General features: G+C 40.6%; 1 protein-coding gene and 1 long non-coding RNA gene across 5 annotated transcripts in view; one reads left to right on the top strand and one right to left on the bottom strand.

Moving 5' to 3' along the window:
- SUSD6 (sushi domain containing 6) overlaps positions 1–5,995 on the bottom strand; it is a 72,511-nt gene extending 66,516 nt beyond the window's left edge. Inside the window, exon 1 of one of the 4 annotated variants that reach the window (XM_026708893.2) lies at positions 5,484–5,995. The gene's annotated coding sequence lies outside the window, so the exon portion shown is untranslated. The other 3 variants (XM_026708900.2, XM_026708884.2, XM_087921717.1) reach the window with 3 other exon arrangements.
- Positions 5,996–6,056: 61 nt separating this feature from the next.
- On the top strand, positions 6,057–16,832 carry LOC148128195 (uncharacterized). Its single transcript, XR_015741008.1, has 4 exons — positions 6,057–6,364; positions 14,964–15,019; positions 15,620–15,761; positions 16,598–16,832. It is a non-coding gene; the product is annotated as an uncharacterized LOC148128195 (long non-coding RNA).
- The last annotated feature ends 2,462 nt before the right edge of the window (positions 16,833–19,294 follow it).

Here is a 19,294-nt window from a genome sequence, read left to right as displayed (position 1 = left end):
TCTCAGAGAGGCATTTACCACCACCTGGCTCCAACCACACACTCCTTCTCTAGCAACCTTGATCAACCAGGAAATGCAAGAATCTCACAACTGCTATGGTTGCAGTGTCCCAGGGTAATATGATTGCCATTCGCGACCTTTGCTTCCAACTTCCAACGAGCAAATTCAATGGGGAAGCCAGCAAAATTGTAAATAGCAATCATATGAAACGGGATGCGAATTCTTTTCCCCTACTAATCATAATTCCCATGGGCTCTCATGGAATATACAGTATGAAAGAAAATAAGCAAATGAAGAACTACGGTTTCTAAAAATGTTAAAGCGGTTCCAAAGTTTTTGTGTATCAGGAAAACATTAAATGAAAGGAGGTAACCGTTAATGAGCTATTTTGATCCAGTAAAAGTATCCTGTTTGCAAACTTTAGACTATGGAACAAGTACTCATAACCGTTTCCTGTTTTCATTCACTCTCTGTGCTACAAAACAATACTGTATCATTAAAAGCTGTACTTATGTTTGCCTATGTGATTTTGGAAAAATTAGACTCAATATTAGACACATATAATGTATGCTTAAAGCATAAATCTTTCGTGACAATAAAGAACTCCTAGTAGAAAATATTACCACAAATGCCTTTTCCTCATATACACAAAAGGACAGAACCAGAGAGAATTAGCATTAGCTAATGATATATAACCATATGGCAAGTTTATAAAATCTAATTGTTTAAAAAAAAATCAAACACATTTTTAATTATAATGAATAGTAGTTAATCCTAAACTGTAGAAGATGTAGCAGTAGCAATGACTGAGAGTTTTTTGTACAATCTATTTTAAATGTCTGTCCTTCCCTCATTGGTATACAAAGAGTCTATTTTCAAATGCCCTGTACTTCTTTCAACATAAAAGCAGTAACCAAAGATTCAAAAAACTGAAAGTATATTAAAAACTATTACTTAACAGTTGGGCAAATGGAATTTTTTCAAATTCCAAAAATATTTACAAAGCAATATTTTATAGAAAGTCTTCTGATTTCACTGATCAATTACAATACATATTCAGGGAAGCCTGAAATAAAAACACATATCAAAAACTCCTTATCACAATTATTTCATAGCTAACACATTGAGGTAGGGGAAGCAAAAGAATAAATATGCTCTAAATTGTTTTCAATTTATTAAGTGCCGTACAGTCAAAACTTTAAGAAATATTAAAAAACAGGAAGAACTATATAATTTTTGTCTTTAACTTCAGGAACATATTACTCAGTATGATAACCTTGAAAGATGCACTTTGTGTATCAGAGATTTCCATTATGATAAGAAAGTCTCATGCATTCCTTCTCAAAATTAGCAATGTCTCAATAAGAATGGAATACTAATAGAAACAAATACATGGTCATTTCACATATTTTACAAGAAGCCTTTTTAAAAATGCAGGGACCCAGCTTATAGTCACAATACAATTGCAGTTCAAGCTATTTCATTCATTTTATTTGTTAAATTTATATTGTTTTTTTCCACAGGCACATTTATTTATTCATCAAATTTTGAAACTACTCATCTCCTCAGTCTACAGAGGGAGGCTACAAGGAGATCTCCCTCTGTTGTCTGTTGGCCATACAACAACTTTATTGGACAGGCTTCACTGAGGGGGGTGAACCTGGGTCTTCCACGTTGTAATTTAACAACTTAACTACAATACAACATTGACTATTACTTCAAAAAATGATGTCCAATCCCAAGGAAAAAAAACTTGTTGCATTTAAAGTATTCCTACATATGTCAAACACATGTGGCCTAAATCACATTTTTGCCCTTTCAATTTTTAACTCTGTACTGCCTTATAAAATGAACATAAATATTCATACAAAGCTAACAACCAATCATTTTTTTGTCCAAATCATCCAAACTGATCTCTCCATAACCATTTGATTTAAAACAATTCGTTACACTTTTAAAACAAAAACAAAAAATTTCCGCCAGGGTTAAATTATACTTTTTGTGCTTTTCAAAAGACTGAACAACAACTCAGCAACTATGATACTTTGTTCCAGTTTACTGTAATAGTGGATAAAATAACAAGGAGTTAGGTTCAAATATTAACACTTGAAAAACAGTCTAAACAATGTTTGATTAGCCTATATTACTTGACTCAAATCATTCACACCCTCCACATACTTCACCATTTATGAGTTTCAAGGTTCACGCAGTGAAAAAAACAATTGCTTTTGCCAGAACAGAATAAAGGCAGATATTCTGCCTTATTGATACTTTATTAAACTTACATCTCATATTTCCACCAGGAATAGGCAAATAATAAATAAAAATAACATTACAATTTTAACTTTTCAGAAGTTTAGTTCAACACTTCATTGGGCCTTACTCATGTTTTCATTTACTTCTTGCTCTACTTCTGGTATCACCAAGTATATTTAATTAGTAAAGTAGACAAAGTATCATTAGCACTCAGCTTCAGGACTACAGCAGCAAAACATAGCTACTATCCTCCAAGTCGGCATTAATAATCTTGCCAATGTATAATTAAACTTTACAGGCTGAAAACCTGCATTTAAACAAAATGTACATCCTCTTTAGTTAAAAATACAGGGTTGCAGTATCCAATCCAAATATCCATTACAAAAGAAGGGAAAGGCAATTTTTGCCAATTTCCTCTTCTAAGAATCAGTCCCAAGAAACTGTGAGACACTTTAGTATGAGAGTCAAATAGGGTAGTCAGATAAAGATGGAATAGGCTGAAATAATATTACTACTCATTTCCTCCAGTGGAAACCCTAGTGATAAACCCCTTCATGATGGAATGCTATAAACTTACAATGGTGCTATAAAGCTTCACCTCTCTAAAAGAATTTAACATTTTGAATTACAATGATAGAAAGGATCCTGCCAAGCACAGCCTTGTTACACAATTTGCAGATTTACAGGAAGACAAAAAAAGCACAAGGAAACAACTTGGCAAGACTTCTGAGTTACTGAGAAATTCATCAACTATTTCCACATTTTGCTTTTTCCCAGCTATGACCAATATTTGATGCAATATTGTTATTCAGAAAGCCCCAAATAAACATTTCCAAAAAAATAAAAGGAAATGTAAAGCCTGTTAAAAAAAACCTTTCTGTAGAAGATCTCCCTCTCCCAAATTCCATATGTTCAATTTTTTTCTTCCCAACTCTGGAATTGACAGCGGGATATAGTTGTGCTGCACAAGAAGCATAAGAGGAAAGATCCCCAGTTTGTTTCTATCTTCACCATTAAGAATGTGGCAAAGACCAAAAGGTATTAAATTGACAGTATATGTTATCCATAAGTATCAATTATGAGCACACAATACAAATCCTTATCCAGACTTTTTGCTGTACCTGCTCAAGTTTAAAATCAAGTTTAAAATTTAATATGCCCTAGATTTGCAGCAATCATGTTTAAAACCCATCTGCACTAAATCTATATTAAATAACTATTTTGAAAGAATCACAGAGGTCCAAAATCATTTATGGCCTTTTTTTTTTACTTCAAATTTGTCACTAATTTCTTTACTGAAGGAGTAAGAAGTAAGAGTGCTCTTGTTAACAGGACATGATACACACATGCTAGCTAATCTTTCAACTCAAGTAAATCCTCAAGATACATGCAAATACAGAAAATCCCAGGCACCCATTTAGTCTTTGACATAAACTGATTTGGTTAAATATCTAAATCATGTAGAAACTTTAACAGGATATTGTAAATTCAATACAAAAATAGCATGAATACATCCATATTAATATATTATGTTAAATTTATTCTATAGGAATACAATATATACATTTACCTACATATACCAAAACTATTATTAGAAGTGACTTGATAGAACACAATACAGAAATATATATTTTAAAAAATCAAATAATGAGAATGTAAACCACTATTGAAGAAATCATCAACTTACTACAACTAATAAGACTGTTGATTAAACATCAACTTCCAGGCCTTAATCTTACTTCTTTCCCATATGTTAAAATAGAATAACTACAAGGACTAAATTAAAGCAATGAGATGTAGAGTAATACTGTAAGATTAACGATCAATATAACAGTATAAATGATAATAGTACTGTTTAATACAAAAAGTGTAAGAGCTTACAATTAAATGTTCACAAGTATTCAAGCAATATCACCATTAGATAGCATCAGGTTTTCACTTGCATGTTTTGAAAAAATATGGATGAAAAACAGGCTTTTCAATGTGAAGCCTAAATAAGCAACGCAACCTTTATACATATTTACATAAAAGTCTGACTCAGAATTGCAATTTAAGCAAATTCAGAGTATATTCTATCTCTACAGGCATTCATTTGATATGACATTCATATCAAACAAGATCACTACAGGATGTTTCTGTTCCAGTAACCAACTACCTGATAGATACAATTAGCAAATCTTACATAAAGCCTCTCAGGAAACGCTGTGGTGGAAATTGATTTCTTCCGAGGTTTACTAATCCAATAACAGACTTACTTCCCCCCCCTTATTACTTACACCTTATTACAAAACCGAAACTGCACGTGAATTCCCTTTAGAACTTCATTTTTAAAAGCCCAGATTTTTGTTGCAGCCTAATAAAACAAAAGACGTTATCCAGAAATTTTCTCTTTAAAAATAATAACAAACGAAGCCACAGGAATCCGCGCTTTCTTTCAGAGAACCCCATCACCCAAGTAAGCTGCAGACTGAGACACAAAGAAACCGAAAAGCATTCCACTTCCCACTCCACCCTCTTACGAGTGTATCTTTCACATAATACTTGTTTTGTGAAGTCAGTCAGCCTAAGGTTTTCCCCCCTTTAGCCATATAGCCCAGCGGAACAGCTCCAAGAGAGCGTGAATCCATCTCCGTCTCAGAATCTCCGTTGGCTTTGACGTAGACCGTCCTCCAGGAAGTGCTCCAAATCGGGCTCTTCCACGCAAAAGCTTCGTCCAGACAAGTTTGCAAGTTTCCCAGGCGAGGGGGGATTCCCACCACCCCCCGCCTTCCCTTTAAGCAAAGGGGAAGAGAACTGCGGCCCCTTTCCACTGCGGACGACTCCCCTTAACCCACCCGCCTACCCACCTTAAAGGCTGGCAAGGGTTTCACAGAGGTTGACCTTCACCTCGACTCTCCAATCCACCCTTGACCTTTGCAAGCCATCCTCCGCTGCATCCGCCGAAAGAGAAGCCCCTCCAGCAGTCTCGCCCTGCCCAGCCGCTGGAAAGCAGGTGCGCTTGAGCGCCTGGCCAGGGACCAGCCGAGCAACTCTTGACTGTGCCGCCCCAAACAGCCGTCTCTCCGCGCTGACGGTCTTACACCCGTTCGGGTAACAAAGAGCCAGGAACCGAAAGGCGGAGGCGGGGGGAGGAAGAGAGAGGGAGGCGCCTTCAAGACCCTTCCACCCCGTCGCCGAGACACTCCTCCTCCTCCTCCACACGAGCCAGTCGCCACCGAGCTACTCACCCAGCGGCCGTCCGGCTGGTTCAGAATTGGGCAGCTGCACCCCCCCAATTCTACGGAACCGGGAGCCCGGGTTGCTGCAAGGCCTTGCGTGCCCTTGGCTGCCAGGCGCTGGGGCGGGGAGGGGAGGAGGGGAACGGAGCCGTCTCCTCCTGCCGCAGGGGCTCGCGGCCGCTGCAACCAACATTCACGGCGGAGGAGGATGAGCCCTCCCGCGCGCCAAAGGGGAAGGCCGGCCACGGAAACGTCCCGCGTTCGCCCGAAACCGCCCCCCCCCCTCCGCGCGCGAGAAGGCGTCGCTTCCTCCGCCTGGTCGCTGGCTCGCTCGCTCGAGCCGCTGCCGCCTGCTTTGCCCTCCCCGCTCACTCCCTTCTCAACTCTCGGCTGCTTCTCCGGCTTCGCCGCTGCCAGAAGCAACAGCCGGGCTCCGAGGTGGCTCCGCCCACTCTGTAGCGCGAGCGGGGCCTCACGCGCCGGGCCTGCCGAGGAGGAGGAGGGGTGGGTCGGTCGGTCGGAAGGAGGCGGCCCTTAAGCGCGCGGGTTTAAAGGGCCGGTGAACGGCGAGCGAAAGGCCGGGGTGAGAGGATGGAAAGGGGGAGGGGCGGGGGAAGCCGTGGCTGAGGCGGGGCCTGGCCAGCTAAGCAGCCGGCGCCTCTCTGCACGTGGACTGCCAGCGTTGCTGCACGCTGCCCCTTCTCCCCCGCCCCTCACGCCCTCTGCCCGCCACCGAGTTGAGGAAGCGGGTTTCCTTTCACGAGGATCGAGGGTAAACCAAAGAAAGCGGCGTTTTTTAACTTGGCGCGACGTGACTGCCCCGTTTTGCGTTCCTTTGACTTTGGGACGTTCTCATAAAACATTCCTCCTCCCTTCTCTTCTTGTCCAAGGTAAGCAAAACTTGGGAGATGCCCCTTTACGTGGGTCTGCACCGACTCGGGAGAGGTGCTTTTCAGTGCAAAATAGCGTGCTACGTAGCTTGGCACTTCAAACTTGGTTTTGAAATCTTCCCGAGGAAGATCCCAACCCTGATTTTTTTTTTCCCCTGTCACTTCCATTCCAAAAACAAAACAAAACGCCATTTTGCAAATAGAAAACTTTCTTTGGTGTACAGGACTTTCTAGAGCACTATTTTGTTTTATTTATTTATTTATTAGTGGCAGCAAAGGCAAAATTGGAACTGGGCTACTCTAGTTGTTTATTCTTTCGTCTGCCAAAAATCTGCTTATTTTTCATTCGGGCCTAACTCATATTGAATTGTTTTCAAAATGAGTATAAAATGAGTATAAAACAGAAATTTGCTCCAAACCTGGAATAAACCATTGCAAGGAGTTCCAATTCTCTTTCAGATTAGCAGAAGTCCAGCCTGTTCCAGGTTTTGGCTGAACAAGATAGCGTTAGAGCCCCTCCCAGTGGCATCCACTGCAAGTAATTAGGAAACCAAGGTGATGTGTGTGATGATGTTATGATAGAGAGATGCCTCCATTATATACTTTCTGACAGGTATGCAAGTTATCACATTGCAAGAGGATGATAAGCACATTTTTGTCATATTGCCCCCTGCCTGCCTCAATAGAGGCCCATTAAGCTCTTCTCTTATCCTTTATCTGCCAAGAAACAGCCATTTGGATGAGAAGGGGAAGCCTACTCTTTAAAATCACTAGAAATAATTGCCTGTTTTGTTTACTCACTTTGCACTTTTCCAGATATGAAACAAATGTTAGAAATTTTCCAAATGATTCTGTAAAATGGGGAAAAAATGTTTTAGTGAGGAACATCTATGGAAATTCTCAGTCATCCAGGTCATGGTTGTCTCAGAGATGCTTTTTCAAAAGGCAACTGGACTTTCTGGTTTTTTTCTTTGAAGACATTTTGCTTCTTATCCAAGAAGTTTCTTCAGCTCTCTCTCAGTGTTAATGATGAACTACGCCATTTTCTGGGTTTGTTAGCATAGCCAGACATGCTATCCTGTCCAGCTCACAGGATCACAATAAGACTCACCTCTTGCCTAATACTGGCCACAAGCCTGATTATTTTGGCTACCCTGCGCTTTTCCTGAAGAGATAAATTCCACTCCCCATTGTATCCTTTCCTATATTCTGTCATCATAAAATGTGTCTGTGTTCTTTGAGTTAGGTTGAACTTCCTTTCACTGACTTCAATGAGAAGGCAATTTCTGGTGTCATGTAAGCTCTAGTTATGCTACCATAAGAGCGTGATCTTTGATTAGCGGGATATAAAATACTGCCTGAAACATGTTCCTCTGTCTGCCTCTCAAGTTCTGCCCCCAGCTCCCACCCTATTGTTGTCTGTCTCAATTGACAGAATGTTCCACCAGCATACTTCACTAATTGTCACATTGTCTTATCTCAACTTCCATCTCATTCCTTCCTCTCCTAAAGTTTTTCAGCTGGCAGACCCTGAATAAATCTAAAACGTCAACATACTAGTGAGCAGAGCCTTTTCGGCATGTGATGATTTCAAAATAGCAAATCATACTATTAGGCAAGGGTCTTCAAAATTGGCAAATTTAAGACTTGTAGTCTTCAACTCCCAGAATTCCTGAGCTAACATAGTCATGGAGAAGGAGGAATTCTGGGAGTTGAAATCCACAAGTCTAAAAGCAGTCAAGTTTAAAGACCCCTGCTATTAGGCGTGATTTCAGTCTTCTCAGAAAAGGGCAATGTATCATAAAATGCCATAGAAACCAGAATGCAGAACTAGGTTCTGATAAAAGTTTAATTTTTTGTAGACGATTTGAAAAAAAAATGGAAAACTAGCCATCATTGAGAGACGCTATGACCATACTGTATCCCATACTGTATCCCAATTCTTGTTTGTCAACATTGAGTGAATACCTACCGTATAAAAGACTCAGTTGGTAACCAAGTTCTTTCTGCAATCACAACCACCAAACAAGTTTATTTTTAAAACAGTGTGGTCAAAAGATGCAAATACTTCTTACCTATGTATATTTGCCTAAGATAGTATATTTGAATGGCTTTAATTGCTTAAATGAAGGGTGGGTCTTACCAAGAAAACAAGGGCATACATTTAAAGAAAGCCACATCTGAATGATAATAAGGCAGATTTTTTTTCAACATTTTTTGATGATAGGTTTTTCTCTCTTTCCTCAATTATAGTTATTGTGAGCCAGAAACCCAGCTCAAAACACAGTTCTGAAGAAATGGGGAATTATTGTTAGAACAGTACAAATGAGACATGCGTCATTACAAGACAATTACACCTTTCAAGGTCAAAAAAAAGTCTCCCCATTATTTTACAAAGTCTGGTCTTCTAAATGGGGGACTGTATTAAGAAAGCTGTAGCACCAACAGCCTCCTTTCAGTAATCCATTCCTTTGACCAAAGAGCAAGAGAAACAGATGGGACTGTGAGGCATGTTTGCTAACCAGGAGTGGAAAAAAATGATCCAACTAATTCAGTAGGCTGTTTGCAATCATATCTCCTCAAGAAGAGCTTAGGTATATAAAGTGAGGCTTATCTTGGAGAAAGAGACTCAAAACACTCTTAAGGGAATTGGTATTCATTCAACTACCCAGAGCAAATTATATCAATGAAAACCTGCTGTATTATACAGGTAGTCCTCGATTTACGACCACAATCGAGCCCAAAATTTCCATGGTTAAGCAGGACAGTTAAGTGAGATTTGCCCCATTTTATGACCTTTCTTGTCACAGTTGTTTAATGAATTACTGCAGCTGTTAGTAATACAGTTGTTGAGTGAATTTGGCTTCAGCATTGACTTTGCTGGTCAGAAAGTTCCAAAGGGTGATCACATGACTCCAGGACACTGCAACCGTCATGATTACATGCCAGTTGCCAAGCATCCAATTTTATATCATAGGACCATAGAGATGCTGCAACAGTCATAAGTGGGGAAAAACAGTTGCAAGTCATTTTTTTCAGTGCCGTTGTAACTTTGAAGAGTCATTAAACTAACGGTTCTAAGTCAAGGACTACTTGTATAGTGTTTGTTATATTGTTTCTTTGTATTTCAATCTTTACCAGGGATGCACAACTGAGAGACCTCTATGGCTACAGAATGCCATAGAATGGAAAAATGAAAAATATTAAATGCAAGGAGAATAATTGAAATCAGTATTTGATCTCTGTAAATTAAAATAAATGAAATAAAAAAACCTATTTTTTGTCTTCATTCAACCCCTTTTGTCTTGTGACTCCATCTATTGTTTGAGATACAGACCATAGCATGCTGTTCTAAAGCTAAGCAAGGCCTCGGAGAGAAAGAAATTGCACATATCCCTTATTTATCTTATCTACTCCAAGAACTGGCAGTGACCATCCCTAGCTTCTCTTTCATTCCTAATGAAAGTAGTTAAAAATCCAATTTGGACATTTTAAATTCAAAGCTCCATCACTGACCTGAAACCTTTCTCAACAGAGCCATAGGGTGTTATGTAGAATATACTTTCGTTATTCATTTTCTAACTTTTGGAATAATTTTCTGACTGCAATTGAGAACATAAAAGGTTTTTTGTGTGTTTCAAAATGTATTTTGTTTAATTTTCCAAATCACTTTTTTAAATAATGGTAAATGCATACATAATACATATATAATGGTGTCCTTAATTCCAACAGTAATGCAAAAATTATAGTGAAGCAGCGGCTCACAGGAGTAGTCAACCTTAAAAGAAGTTGGATTTAGCATAGGACAAAGGAACAATTGCGCAGTATTTGCTACCCATCCAAACCTCAACAGCCTCCAGGCACTGGGAGAGAATTGCAATGGTATCACTTGATTGGTCCAAGATAGAGATGTATAATTAGGTTATCATCAATATATTGATGCTACCCTGCTCATGTTGATAAGTGATCTGCCACAGTGATTTCATATAGATGTTTGGAGCAAGGAGAGGGTATATAAGCCCCACAAAGAAAGGACCTTGGGCTTGTCTCCGACCATCCCCAGCTGGGACAAAGAAGAAGAATCCACTCCCAATCTCCTCAGCTGGTCCAGAAAGTGCAGTTCTACTTAGGAAGATTTACTCTGGCAATTTTGTTGTTGAACATGGACAAGAAATAAGGGCAAATCTGCTTCTGTTAAAAAGAAAGGATTTTTTCTACTTTTCAAACTGGCAGGTGGTTTCCTAGGCTCTTGATTATAATAAATTGCACTTCATATGCATTTGGCAATCTTTTATACACCAGCTGCTTTCTGGGTTCCACAAACAGCACCTGCAAACATAAATTTGTAGCTCAATTGACAGCTGCAGGGCAGATGGGCTCATGGAGTCTTATGAATCTGGAATTGTTACCATTTTCCTAGCAGAGTTTGTATCTTTAGTATCAAAATAACAGATCTTTTACAGACAGTTTCCAGCAAGTATGTGCCATTGTGGGGAAACGCTGAATTTCAGCTTGTTAAAGCTAAAGGAAAATAAGTTAGCTTGCTTTTCTGGAATGCTGTATAGATACATGATACATTTTGTCTTATATATCACAGAAGGCAGAATTGAAATGATAAATAAATAGAATAATAGAAGAAACTTGATGCATTTTACACAAGGATATGATTTCATTCTAATTAGACCTAAGTGTTACCTATTGAACATGGTCCCTAAATAAAGAGAGTCTGTACAGAGGCAGGAAACAGCTGTATTATCAGTTAGACAATATGTACCAGGACAGGAAAATAAAAGTTTAAATACAATAAAAGAACCACATAGGAGTTTGATCCTTTTTTATCTTCTTTCTGCAGAAAATGCCATTCCCAACCAGTGATCCAGTGGGGGAGGGAGAGCAGGCGAAGACTAAGTTTCAGAACACAAATAACTTTATCATGTTTCCTAAGCCAAAAGACGCTGAAGGATGTGCATATATACATGGCACTCTTGTGTTGCCCGGAGTTCTTTGCAACAGAAAATACTGGTAAAATCCTTTGCGGAGCTGTCCTGAAGAGATCCAGGGAAATCCTTGTAGATTCCAATAGCTAGTATCTTCCAAGACCTAGTTCCTATCCTGATAATTTTTTATCCAAATCAATGTTTTGCAGGACACCAACTTCTATAATTCCCAGTCAGTAAGTGGTGGGGGAGAGGGGTTGCTCCTCTCAGCTGAGAGAATTGTTGCTTTTGAAAATAGTACCATTTGGTAGAGGTGGCAAAAATAAAGTTTAGAATACTTGCTCAAGTGTTGGAATCCTTCAAACTCAGCTTTTCTCACCAGGATCCTGGTGAGTTAGGTTTTTGGCAATTAGGGCTGCACTTTTTAGTATTTTTTTTCCGGTGTCCAAGTGCCTTGGATAAACCCTAGGGAGTCTAGTGGGGAGGCAGAGTATCAATTCCCCTTTTGTACAGGCATCAAGCACAGAAATCTTATATGTGTGTCTTTAGACTAGGTTTTACTTGGAAGATTGAGAGGAAAACAATCTCTGTAATTATGCTTTTTACCAGCTGCTACTTTCCACCTTTTGACAAGGGCAGTCATTAGGGGATGTGTGGGTTACAGGCTTCAGACAAAAGAAATAAGCCCTGAATTTATAAAGAAAAGCTCTCACAGATGTTGTTGTTTTTTTATTGTTCTTTCTCAATCATCTACTGTAAATACACACGTATGAATCCATCTGTGGATAAGCTGAACCCAACTCTTGGGATGTATAATCACCTTATCTGCAAGTATGTATAGTAGGTTCCTTCACATTTAATCATGCCCCATTTTTAGCTATATCCTTTAGAACAAGCAAAATGTGAACTAGTTCATTGATGAAGTCATAGTATATTTATTTGGGTATTGTACAACTGTTGTTCTGAGAACCGAGTTACACTTTAAATATAGTATATAGTACAATTGTATATTTAAAGACGTCACTAATCATTACACATTCTTAATTTTTGTCAAGGATGGATTAGAAGAGAGCATAATCTTGAGCCCTGTTATTTGTCATGTGGTAAACTAAGCTGTATTTGTTTACACTTGTTTAAAAAAACATACACGACTTTCACTCTACAATTATCTGCTTTTACATTGGTAATCCTGATCGATGGGTGTGGATAAAAACTCATTACATTGAGAGCAGGCCAGATGGTTCAGTCTAAGTCAGCTCGTGGAGAATAACTCAGAGGTTTTCAGGAAATCTGTGGGGGTTTTTTGCAGGTGTGGGCTTCAAAAAAATTAGCAGAGTTCTCTGCCTGGGTGCTGGGTTAGCGTGGCCATGGTGGGCATGGCCTATTTGGCCTCCTGCACCATGGCATGGGGGCATTTTTATCCTCCCCTGGTTCCAGAGGTTTTCCTCGAAACTTCGGGAGGGCGAAAATGGCCTCCTCAGGCTCCGGAGGCTCTCTGGAAGCCGGAAATGAGCCCATTTCTGGCCTTCCCAAACTTCCGGGAGGCCCATTTTTCGCCCTCTCCAAGCCTCCACACGCGCCCTGCGCATCCAAAACAGGCCATGTGGGGACTCCTGGGACGGGCAGGGTGGGCGGGGGCATCCAGGAGTCAGATACGGGAGTTTTCCAAACTGCACAGAATCTTAGCTAGGGGCTCTCCCGAACCCCTGTGAACCCCCAGCAGCCCACCACCGTATTGGAGCCTTCCCAATCAATCAATCAATCAATCAATCAGAATAGAGCTGGGAGGAACCTTGGAGGTCTTCTACTCCAACACCCTGATCAAGCTATGATCCCCTCTCCTAAGTTTGAGCTTATATACAATTTATATAGAGATGACTATTATTTTCATTTTTATTTCAGGTTTTATTTATTTTTTAGGTTGCTTGTTTTCTGTTTATTTAACTGTACATTATACAGCCAGTTTCTATTGCACCACTGGATAGTTGTTATTTGGGGTGATCTCTCTTCATAGCCAGGTCTTCAAACTAGGAGACACTATGGGTACAAGGAGATGGCCGGTTTGAAGGACCCATATTCTCCACTGCATGGTGTCTTGGAGTACAGGAGCCAGTGGGAGGGTGGCTGCCCAACTGAAGTTGGCCAATAAGCCGACGGGCTAATCCCTCTTCCTTCCATATCTGATTGCACTGCCAAGAGAATGATTAGTAAAGTATGTCAGATTGTATCCAGACCAACAACTCTGTCAGGATAAGAGAAGAAACACTTTTAAAACACCAGGACAGCTAAGGGCAACGTAAAAAGACAGTCTCAGATACAGGTTAGAGACCAAGTGAAGACGAAGACCCTTAGACTTAGCAATGACAAAAGTTGTGAAGCACATCTGTGCTGTGGTTTTTAAAATGACAAAAGGTTCTGTTATTCCCTGCCTCTCTTGCAAATACAGAATCCGCAGAAATTCCATTTCATCAGTATACTAGTTATTTTTATCCTAGCACGTAAGAGACTCCTTTAAACATTTGCAAAGCAATTCAGTACATAATTATGGGCAGGAAGGTAAGAAAAACACATTTAATCCCTGCAGAGAGAAAGTTAATTTGACTACCAGTTGGTGGATATTGGGGGGAAAAAACTACATTAAGCTTTCTTTTTATAGCAGAAAGATTATTGCCACATGTTATCCCATACTGTTAATAATTGTACGGTAAGTGAAAATTCAGCAAATGCAACTGTAAAATGAAGAGGTCAAAAGTAAGGTTAGCAGAATCCTTCCCTTATTACAGCCATCAGCTGCCACCATGCACAAGCCAACAGATAAGGAATAAGCACCGAGGAGTTTTCAAAGGAAGGATTCTGCCCAAGTTTCTCAATTCACAGATGAGAAGAGGTGATCAAAGAACTGTTTGATTTTATCTTGACTCATGCAGTGTGGCCAGTTATGTATCGCCTATCGAAGCCAAAGATTACCATAAATATATGGTATATGTCAATGTGTCAATGCAAAACAAGACATCAATGTAAATACATTCATGAGGAAGACTAACTCCTAGTTCTTTAGATGAGAATGAATTAGGCACCTTCAGATAGAGGGCTGTGTTCTCTAAATTAGCCATCAATCCTGTGTCATTCTTCACTGCGGGAAGAGTGAAGAAAAAAAGGTTAGGTGCTCATATTATAATGCAGTGTTGTTTTGTTTCATTTTTATAGCTCCATAACTATGAAAAGCAATTTTAACTACACATTATAATTGCAGTGTCTACTGTAATAGATCACTGCTGTTGTCAGATGCATATTGTACATTATTTTTCTTAAGGCTGTATGAAGTGTCCTTTATCCTGAAAAACATCAGGAAGCGAAAAAAGGCTTGTGAGGGATGTTTTTCCCCGGTGAAAATGTAGCTTTCGCATACAGCTCAACTGTTGATCAGAACATAGTTCTTCTAGTTTATCCTAGAGCCAAAGTAATCCAGTAAAATTTTCCTGAGCAAAATCCATAGATTCTGGGAGGAGGTACAGAGATAAGAAGTTCAGAATACTGCTACTGTGTAGGAGAAAAGAGGTTTTACTAGACCAATAAAAGCAGATAGTAGTTTCGCTACAGAATGCCTAGGATTGCAGAAAAGAAAATAGTTTACCTATGAACAATTTTCTGGTTCATTCCAGGTAGTATGACTGGGGGAAGGAGTCACTATCTCCATACCTGAAAAGCACATGGCAAGGTAAGTATGCCAGCAGAGCCTCCCTGTTTATACCTTCTTCTGTTCTAATAGACAAAATCTTGTCATAACCTCCTAACAAGATATACAGAAATTTTAGGATCTGGTTATCCTGAACCTCTTCCTCCCACATCCAGCTCAGAATGTGCAGGCTCTAATTTTAGGCTCCTCTCTGTGATGTTTTCTTCCAAGATCCCACACAGACCCTTTGATAATGAGAATGATAGCATTTAATAAACAAATCTCCTGCCCACAGTCTTCCTCCAGGTGCATTTTTCATTGCATTCTTCTTCATTTTGTCTTAATTAATGTCTGAATATTGGTGTGGTGTCAGGGGTTTCCGGTTCAATATGTGAAGGGTGAAGGATGTGTGTTTGTGTTTATTTTCATGGTCATGATGTGCACTGAAGATGGTGTTTGATTTCATTGTACGAGGGGCAATGCCAATAAAGTAAACTAAAAATTCATGCTTAAACTATTGGAGTTCTTCCAATTACCATAGTTCTTCCAAACTCATACCTATTGCTATTTAAGCCTTGCTGAATTAATGCTAAACCCATTTTGATCCTAACTTACATCCTACTATATTTTGTCAATTGCCAGTAAGTGGAGAATACAAGGGAATTTATCATTCGAAAAGATGCATGCTACTATCTTCCACAGAATCCTCTTCTCTAACAACTGAACGTGGGGAACTCTGGAAAGGATGCCAAATTCTTTGTCCTCTACAAACAAATGCAGCAAGGTAATGGGTTTTTAAAAATCAATAATAATAATTGCTATCCCTTGATAACATTTGTGGAGCATGTCTATGCCCACTTGAATTTATCTGATTTTTTTAAAATATGATGTCCACTACTTGAGGTGATGTCAAACCAATGGAGAATAATGGTGATTTGGAAATTATAGCTCTATTGATGATATGATTTACTGTAAATAATGGTGATGCTGCTGTAAAAAGTCTGGGAGACTTCTTGGAGTCAGGTACCATGGTTTTTAGAAGAGATCATTAAATAAGGCTGTGGGAAGAGACCTGTCTTCCATAGCTACAAGTCTCAATCTTGGATAGTTGCATGTTCAGGCTTTGCCCGAAAAAAATAATTATTATCTGAATCTAAGAGACGAATTTATCCGTCACCTCTAAAGTAGCTAAATGTTGTGTTGCTGCAATGAAAATGAAACAGCAGCAGATGCAAGTCTGAACACTTCTCCATTTCCTTTCTAATTATGTTTTTATGTAATTTACTGAACTGTTGACCAAAATAAAGATTGCAGGTTCAAGCTAAGGATTATTTTGAACAGTGTTAATTGCAGCACCAGTACATCTGAAGTATGAACAAAGGATATCCAATAATCTACCAAAATTCTTAGAATGGGTTTTCTTTGTTCTACTTGTCTCTTTATATACACTCTGGCAACAGGAAAAAAACATAGAAATCATAGGCACATTTTCCTATAGCAGGGTTTCCAAACTCTTTCAGGCTACAAGACGGTTTATTTATAAAATAAATTCTAGAAGCTCTGACAAGATGGAAAATTCTAATAATAATCAAAGTTTTTTCCTTTGCTTTTTGCTCTTAGACTTTTGTGGAACCACATCAGATCCTTTGGGAACAGTAGGATCTGATGAAACACCTTTGCTTCTTTCCCTTTCCTATGACCAGAATCCAAAAAACTGGACTTACCATAAAGATACTTCATTCACATTGCCTAAAGGACTGCAGCAGAACTATATTATTTCAACCCACACGTAGAATTAATGGATTCATTGCCCGCTCTTTTAATTGCATTACATTGCTATTAAAATATATCTGAATTTGTTGTCGTTGCTCTTATTTCAAGAAGAACTTGACTCACAGGTGGTGATTGTGGGGGGAAATAGAGAGGATTCTATATAGTTCCCTCCAATTCTATGTTTAAAAAAGACATACAAAGTACCAAGTTTAAATATGATCAAGGTTTCTAATCAGTGAGTGCCCTCTAGTGATGACAAATAATGAAATCCAGCCTTGTAGACTTTAAAAAGAAACTCTTAATAGCTTTATGCTGTGTTTTTAAAAATCTCTTTTCAGAAACGGCATTTCTGGACTTATATTGATGTAAATTCTGGTTTTGCTTCCTCAGAATAAACAGCGGTACATCCATTTAAATAGATTGATGCTTGTGAAGAGTTTAATGCTCATATATTTGAGCCTGGGGACTTTGAATAGCCCAATCAGTGCTGGTAGTTCTACTCAAACAGTAGCCTAATGTATAACTCACTCTAAGCCAGCGGCCCATAACTTTTGGGGCACCAGGGACTGGTTCTGTGGAGAAAGGTTTTTCCACAGATCGGAGAGGGCATAGTTTTGCATGCTGGCCACATACCATGGATGAGACTTCACTTGTTTGCATGGCCTGGTTGCTGGCATGCCGTGGACTGGTGCCAGTCCATAGACCTCACGGCTGGGAACCCCTGACCTAAGCCATTCACCTGAGCTGGATTGATACCTGAAGCCCTAAACCATGTGATTTGTGAACATTGTGGTGTCTTACCGCATGAGATACTGTTGTCCTTTTCAATGGAATTATCATCACCAGTGCTGCTCATACCTGGAAAGCTGCTTATGGCATGTTTGAAAGAATAATTCGGTATTCATTGAATGCATTTTAATCTCACTGGCTATCCAGAAAAGGCTTCTGGAATGGCTAATGCACATCACATATTTATAATATGGTATGATAACTACCGTGTTTCTCACAAAATAAGGCCGGGCTTTTTTTTTTTGACCCCTGAAAAAACGGCTAGGCCATCTTTTCGGGGGTGATTTAATTCCCCCCCCTTGCATCCTCGGGTGGGCGGGCGGCGACAGGTTGGATGTTCGGGAGAGCTTCCGCCACTGTTGCTTTCCCTTCTCCCTTGCTGCCGTGGTGTTTGGCACAGCCATGTGCGGCCAGTCAGGGCTCCTCCCTGCAACTGGAGCCCTGAGGAGACACTTGGCTTCAGGCGCTCCTGTCGCCACCTTCCCTTTGCCTTCAAAGATAAAGCAAATTATTTAAAAAACGACACCCTACTACAACAAAGCCTCCCTTGCCCGAGAGGGCAGCCCAACTCCATGTGGGGAGGCGAATCTCCTGGGGCCACAGTGCAGGATCGGCCCACCTCGGGAGAAGTGCCCAGGTGCCATCCCTGCTTGGCACTGGGCAGAGCGCAAAGAGCTCTGCCTGGGGTGCCCAGCGCAGCTGAGAGGCGGGCCCTCCTTCCCGGTGGCAGAGTTCTCACCAAGGTAGTGAGCGCCTCCCTGCCGGACCGCCAGGGCCACACCAGAGCCGTGCAGGCTGGGCAGAGCCAGGAAAACTCGCTACCTTGGTGAGAGCTCTGCTGCCAGGAAGGAGAGCCCGCCTGTCAGCTGTACTGGGTGCCCCAGGCAGAGCTCTTCACTCTCTGCCCGGTGCCAGGCAGGGATGGCGGCTGGGCACTTCCCGAGGTGGGCCGATCCTGTGCTGTGGCCCTGGGAGATTCGCCTCCCCATGTGGAGTTGGGCTGCCCTCTCAGGCAGGGGAGGCTTTGTTGTAGTATGGTGTCATTTTTAAAATAATTCGCTTTACCTTCAAAGGCAAAGGGAAGGCGGCGACAGGAGCGCCTGAAGCCAAGTGTCTCCTCAGGGCTCTGGTTGCAGGGAGGAGCCCTGACTGGCCGCACATGGCTGCGCCAAACGCAGCCACGTTAGAGCATTGCTCTAACGCCGCGGCAGGCAAGAGAGAAGGGAAAGCAACAGTGCCGGAAGGTCTCCTGATATGAAGTGCCCCACCAACGCAGGCAGCACCATATTCGGGCATGCAACAAAAGTACTTCCTAACGGCAAGCCCCCCCGCCATTCCCCCTCATTTCGCATGTTTAATATGGGCCTTAATTTGGGGGGAGGGGCTTAATTTGATTTTATGCCAATAAAACATGGTGGGGCTTCCTATTGGTGGAGGCTGTATTATTGGAGAAACACGGTATTTGTTTTACTTATTAATTAAATCTGTTTGCCATCAGGCAACCTTGGATGGCTTATAACATTAACAGTGATGAAACCATGCATGCATACACAGTATAAGTGTGTGTGTATTTGTGTGTATGAACAGGCTCTTACAAAAGATTAGGAGGGTGGGGGCAGATCTCAATGTGGGATCAAAGGGCTGGTGCTATGGCAGAGAAGTCTTCGTGTAGAACAATAGAGTTCGAAGGGACCTTGGAGGTCATCTAGTCCAACCCCCTGCTTGAGCAGGAGAGTCTATTCCTCTACCTAGGAC

Source organism: Pseudonaja textilis, chromosome 1, assembly GCF_049901715.1.
Source record: "Pseudonaja textilis isolate UNSWEBS1 chromosome 1, rPseTex1.2, whole genome shotgun sequence".
In the NCBI taxonomy this organism is placed as follows: domain Eukaryota; kingdom Metazoa; phylum Chordata; class Lepidosauria; order Squamata; family Elapidae; genus Pseudonaja; species Pseudonaja textilis.
This window is presented reverse-complemented; position numbering and strand designations above follow the sequence as displayed.